This window comes from Myotis davidii, unplaced genomic scaffold, assembly GCF_000327345.1.
Source record: "Myotis davidii unplaced genomic scaffold, ASM32734v1 scaffold123, whole genome shotgun sequence".
Lineage (NCBI taxonomy): Eukaryota > Metazoa > Chordata > Mammalia > Chiroptera > Vespertilionidae > Myotis > Myotis davidii.
Window position 1 is genome coordinate 2,673,922 of NW_006295391.1, and position 6,537 is coordinate 2,680,458.

A 6,537-nucleotide genomic window follows, 5' to 3' on the forward strand; every position below is an offset into this window, starting at 1 on the left:
ACCAGAAAACAGAACTCCATCATCATTGCTGAAGGTAAATGTCCACGTTTACATGAGCAGATGGAAGGCTAATGATGAAGTTGTCCTTTTCACACCACAAATAATGGATGAAATAGAATCTTCATCTGCAATATAACAACAGACATACATTAAAATGTTTCATGCTTGAAAAGAAAAGTATCACCTGTCAAACTCAGAAAAAAGCTTTCTACTACTTATTCAAGCAAGCTTCATAACTTATACTGGATTTGAATCATTAATAGTATATTCATTAAAAACCCTAAAAAAGTCAAGTTATTCAAGGGATATACATATTACCTATAAGCGATACCTAATCAATATCTACAAAGTTTAAACAGATTGAAGAAGAAGTTTGGAAAATATATATATATATATACACACACACACACACACACTAGAGCAGTGATGGCGAACCTATGACACGCGTGTCAGAGGTGACACACACACTCATTTTTTTGGTTGATTTTTCTTTGTTAAATGGCATTTAAATTTATAAAATAAATACCAAAAATATAAGTCTTTGTTTTACTATGGTTGCAAATATCAAAAAATCTCTATATGTGACACGACACCAGAGTTAAGTTAGGGTTTTTCAAAATGCTGACACGCCGAGCTCAAAAGGTTCGCCATCACTGGTCTAGGCACGGGGTATGGCCTTCAGATCTCAAAGATAAGGGTCTCCACGGGCCTGAAGCTAGGCGGGCATTGCATCCTGGATTGTGGCAAGCCTGGAAATTCAGTGGTGGCCAGTCTTGGGCCACCGGCTTGATAGTGCTAAATCCTGCAAGGCCAACCTAGATGCTATGATTGCCTGATTGTCTTCATTCAAATACAAAGGAATTTGAGATTCCTTTGTATCCCAACCCCCTAGTAAAAGCATGTCAAACTCTTGGCCTGCGGGCCACATGCCTTATTTATTTGGCCCGTGTTAGCTTTTGAGTTTGACATGCTTGCCCTAATAACTCCCACATGTGAACCTAATAACCTAACATGTGAACCAACTGCTCCCTGCCAGCCTGGTTGCCCCATGCAGCCTGCTGTTCAGTCATTTGGTCATCCTTCACTACCCCCCCTGCCGGCTTTGTTGCCCCACGCAGCCTGCTGTTCGGTCATTACTGTTACTGTGATGGTGTCCTGGACAATTTACATATTCCTCTATTATTAGTATAGATATATATAGGAAACTTCCATTTGACCAAGAATTTTAAGGAAAGTAAATCATGACCCTTGCCATCAGGAATGAGAAAATACAATTTTGGCTTGGAATGGAACTACAGGAACCCATCTGTCTATCATTCATCCATTCTGCAAACCTTTGGTGAATGTCTGCCAAATATGTGACACTATGCTAGCTAATAGAATTTCAAGTGGATTAATGAAGAATCTTCAAGTTGAAAGAGATATTTTCATTGCAATGAGATGCTTTCACATTATCAGTTGACTTACTGAGAACTGTAAAATGGGAAACAGCCTATGGATGTGTCAGAAGAGGTAAGTACTGAGACTAAATCCATAGGGGGAGGACCTACAGCAGCCCTTTACTCCATGCACAGATGACATGCACTCTGGGATTTATTGAAGGTTTTCAACTGAGCAGTAACGTAGTCATAGCTTTGTTTTAGAATATTTGGAGATAGAATTGGGGTCATGGTCAACCCTGGTAGATAGTGGGTTAATAATAAGCTTTTGCTATGATCAAGAGAGAAATGCAAAGCAGTTTGGTCTGTAACAGGGGTGGTGAGAATATTCAAACATAAAAAGATTCAAGTGATATTTAAGAGTCTTCACTGGACTAACTGATTAAGTGGATACAAGGGACAAAGAGAGGGAGAAAGCAAGGATGATGTTTCACTTCATCTATGTGGACCCCAATTTTTATCTATAAAATGGATTTATTATCATAACAGTATTTACAATGCAGGGTTGTTGTAGGGATCAGATGAAAACAATATAAAAGTAGAATCACTCTGTAAACTTTGAAAAGCTCTGTATAAATGTTTGTTTAAAACAACAACAACTAAAGGTGTTAGAAGAAAGTCTCTTCTTTGAATCTCAATATTGTCATCTACAAAAATGGAACAGTGAGGTTGCCCTCCAGCTCAACATTCCTTGGCTCTATGACACTTTCCTTGACAAGGTAGAGTAACTCACCCAATTCTTTGAGATGAAACGGGAAGACTAGCTCATACCATCACTACAATTTCAAAGGTGAGCCTTTAATTCTGCTCCATACCCTGATATGTGCTGGGCAGGCATCATCACTGTGCACTTCCTCTCTATGCCAAGTCTGGACATGAGAAAGTGAATAAGACATGGTTTTTAGGATGAGCTACTTACTGTCTGATATTAGTTTGTATTACTTAGAGGTAATTGATATTCTGCACATCCTAAATAAACTTTCCTCCCTCCGCCTTGCAAAATGAAGACCAGCCAGTTTTCCTTACAATCCTTATTGCTTTCCAGAGAAGTTCTGTCCTCTCTTTCTCTAACCCTTTTCTATTTGCTTTAGTTCCCAATAACAGCACCAGAATCTATTCCTAAATAAACCTCACAAGATGTATGAAAAACAAAATTTATTGATTGTGTGCTTAACACAATATAGTCATTATAGTTGTATTTCAAGTTTGACCAATTAATCTCTCATTAATTTATCCAGAAAGAAGAAACAGAAAAAACAAGTTCACCACTCTAGACTGTGGCCTTCACAGGTGACTCATTCTACAGTAATTTGGGAACCATGAATATTCCAGTTGTCTCCCTGCTTCCCTTTTCAACTTTAGGCTGGTCTTGAACCTTGTAGGATCCCTCAGGGTTCCCTGGACTTACCTTCTTCCCAAGTTTTTATTTAATTAAAAAAATACACAAAATATATTTGGTTAGCATTTCTCTATAGGGTCTACTACTTCATGCCACTCTGATTAGGGAGAAATACCAATCTCTATATGTTTTTCTGGCTGAAAATTATAATTGTCTATATTCACATCACTCCTCAAAGCATTAGTTTTATACTTTATTTCATTTAAGTTTATAAACCACCAACTAACTACTCTTTCCATTGTAACTATTTCTTGGTTACTAGCTATAGTAAGAAAAATTACAATCTATAGGTGATTAAAAAAAAAATTCTTAACTTACTTCTGCTTGGAAAACCATGAGAGCAGAGAGAATTTTTTAAAAAAAACTGTTAACCCAGCCAACTACCAGGTTAATTCATAAATAGATGATTTTTTGTTAGTTGTTTTTTAATTAAATTTATTGGGATCACATTGGCTAACATGAACATACCGGTTTCAGGTATGATTTCTATGTTACAAGATCTGTATATTACACCATGTGCCCACCATCAAAAGTCAAAGGATCCCCTTCTCACCCAGCCCCCTTACCTCTGGCAATAGAGATAGAGGTTTAAAGATATATACAAAAATCAGAATTGAGGGAAATAACTATTCTAATCTTGTCCTAGTTTATTTTTTAAGAGTAAGTTACGTTCCAATTTTTTTTTCCTAGTATTGAGTTTCGTATTGTTTCTAGCTCATTAACTTTCCTTGTCTCTCCCAGAGCAACACATTTCACCACTGTTTTGCATATGGGAGGCATAAACAAAAGCGGGACATTTTAAGGCATGATCCCATGGGGCCTTCGAGAAGTTTATATTTCACTGGAAACTCTGAGCATCTTTTCCCCAGCTAAGGAGAACATCTGCTTCCTCTTAGCAACTTTAAATACACTTTGATCCTGACGTCTTTCAATATCACCCACACAATGTACTTGAGGTTTTCCTGAGAAAATGGGAGAGGGAGTGACATTTGAGTTGGGGGCAAACTGCCACTTTCCAGGAGACATTTAACTAAAGGTTTTGCTTAGGAATAAAAAAGCACAGTTTTAGTGCTGCTTATTCTTGGTTTTTGCTTACAAACCTCTTTCTGCAATAATGCTTAGCATCTATGTAGCATTTTAAAGCATTAAACAAATTACTCCTCAACCAACCCTTTGTCAGGAAGTCAATTAGGTAGAATATAATTTGTAGATGGAAAACCAAGAAATGAGCTGACTTAATTAGAATTCAGATGTATACTCCATGCTTCCAATTATCATTCTCCCCCAACCACCAAGAATTTCCATGTGTCAGCATGATTTTAGCCAAGACCTTCCTGATAATTGTCTATTTCAAATTTAAGATGTTCCACCAACTACATTACTTTGGGCTCTTTATTTATTAGTTCATTCCAAAAGCACCTACTGAGTGCAGAGTAAGCATTTAGACATTGTAGGTCATTTTTATCAAATTAAATAATTATTTAACTCAAGGGTCAGGAAACGATGGCCCCTGGACCCTGTTTTTATAAATAAAGTTTTATTGGAACACAATTATACCCATTTGTTTAGATATTCTCTATGGCTGCTTTTGAATTGTAACTTCAAATTGAGATTGAAACGATTCGGTAATTGCGTTACATTCCAATTTTTTTTGGTAAGAGAGATCATACAACCCACCAGACCAAAATATTACCGTGTGACCCTTTACAGAATGAGTTTGCCAACCCTGTTCTAGCTCCGTGATTTCTAAACACCTTGTCTAACTGCACATGGATCTCCTGAGAACCAGTTAAAGGTGGGGACCCTACACCCAAAAGATTCAGATTCAATAGGTGGGAAAATCTGTTTTATTTTTTTAAAACATCTTAGGTGATTGGGTTGTAGAACTCCATTTGAGGAATGCTGTTCTAGGTGATAAAATTTAAGAGTAGTCAAGAGAGAGATTTTTTTTTTAAAGTAGGCATGCCCATGGGATGAGACTAAGGACCAGCTTCTCAGAAATGGTAATTATCTTCAAGTTTTGATCATTTGAATTGTTAGAAAATCCAAAATTTACTGCAGGCAGTAGAGAAAACAGTTGAGTAACGCTGTGGAGATGGTAGGGAACAAGAATGAGTGAAAGAATATAGCAAGGAAACAGATCTAATCAAAGACAGGGTTTCATTCAAGATACATGAAAGGAAATATTTCATTTGTATGGAGTTGATGACCAGAGCAACAGATGCCATTGAAGGCTTATTGAAAACACATTCAGTCTAAATTAATAGCTCAAGATCTGAGTTGCAGTAGAACTGATCCAGCCAAGCAGCGTGTCCCAATCTCTGTGATGAACAATGGAGGTAATTAGTAATGTTATGAGTTAGGTTAGGGTCAGGAGATACATTAAATCAGCAGCTACTTCAGAGTTTGAACCTGCAACTCAAACCTCATAAGCAATGTCCTCAAGTTTAATGACATCAGCAACATGGAGAGGGCTTACTAACACTCAGAAAGTTTTTCCCCTCTAGAGTTTCTGGTTCAGTGGGTTGGGAGCAGGATCTGAGAATCTGTTTGGCTAACAAGTCCCCTGATGATGCTGATGGTGCTAGTCCAGGGACCACCATTGAGAACCACCACTCTAATCAAGTGAGACAAATGTCTGGGAAAGATGGGACGCATAGTGTGCATATAAGTAGGCTCTGTCACATCGAAGCTCACTCAGGTCCACAGCTGATACACTGAGACAAATGCACTATTCTCCTTCAGGTTTGAACTTTTAGAAGGTCTCATCAGTTTGGTTGGAAACCAAATTGAAATCATAGGATCATAAATAATGACAGAACCAATAATAGAATAGGCCTTGGAGACCCTTTAGTCCAACCTATTAGATAATAGACTAGATGGAGAAACTGAAAAACAAAGAATTTACCTGGCTTAACTGCACCCAGGTTCTAATGGCCACCCAAGGGTGTAGTTCTTCAGAAGGAAACTGTGTAATAAACATAGTAGATCTTAAATATTAAGAAAATAAACCAGGACTGAGTTCATATCCCCTTAGTTTACTAAACAGCTTACAGATGGAAACAATATATGAACTCGCATTTTATTAATTATACCAAAGGGAGGACCACAGTGGCAGAAACAACCACCAAAACAGTTAATCAAGATTAGAAATCAACTTTGGCTCTTAAGTAACTGGTATACTAGAGTAAAATGTATTTCTGTATTACCTCGTGATTTGAAAAGGCAAACTATCAAATTACTAATATTGACTCTTTTATTTAGTTCTTGACTGTTTTCGCTGAATTTCAAGTTAAGGAAATTGAAGCTTGATTCAGGTTCAAGTCTTAGTTCCTGATTATGGGTAAATGACAACTCAGGTAACTGCAATTGATTGAGAGTGACATCTAAGCAGAGACGCTTCACTCCTTTTGGGCTCCCAGGGCACTTAGAAATAATTCAGATATGGTTTCTTATCAGCTGGGTATTAGCAGCCTGTAAATATGTGTCCCCAATCACATAATGAGTTCTGACAGAGTAAAAGCCACCTGGAAACCTTTAAGCTCCTTCCTCAAGAGGTGTTTTAGCTACTTTTCCCTGAGGGACAACCAATCAACAATACATTATTTTAGTTTGTTGACATGTGGAATGTGTCAGGTTTTTGTTTTGTCTTGTTTCATTTTTCTGTTTTTCATTTGTTTTCATTTGTTTGCTGTTTGT

At 37.3% G+C, this 6,537-nt stretch overlaps 1 long non-coding RNA gene across 1 annotated transcript in view; it reads right to left on the reverse strand.

Moving 5' to 3' along the window:
* Nucleotides 1-5,806, reverse strand: part of LOC107184132 — a 37,769-nt gene extending 31,963 nt beyond the window's left edge. Inside the window, exons 1-2 of the long non-coding RNA XR_001514955.1 lie at nucleotides 5,747-5,806; nucleotides 3-125 (exon numbers count right to left, since the gene is read on the reverse strand). This is a non-coding gene — a long non-coding RNA (uncharacterized LOC107184132). The remainder of the gene's footprint in view (nucleotides 1-2; nucleotides 126-5,746) is intronic.
* Between the last annotated feature and the right edge of the window lie 731 nt (nucleotides 5,807-6,537).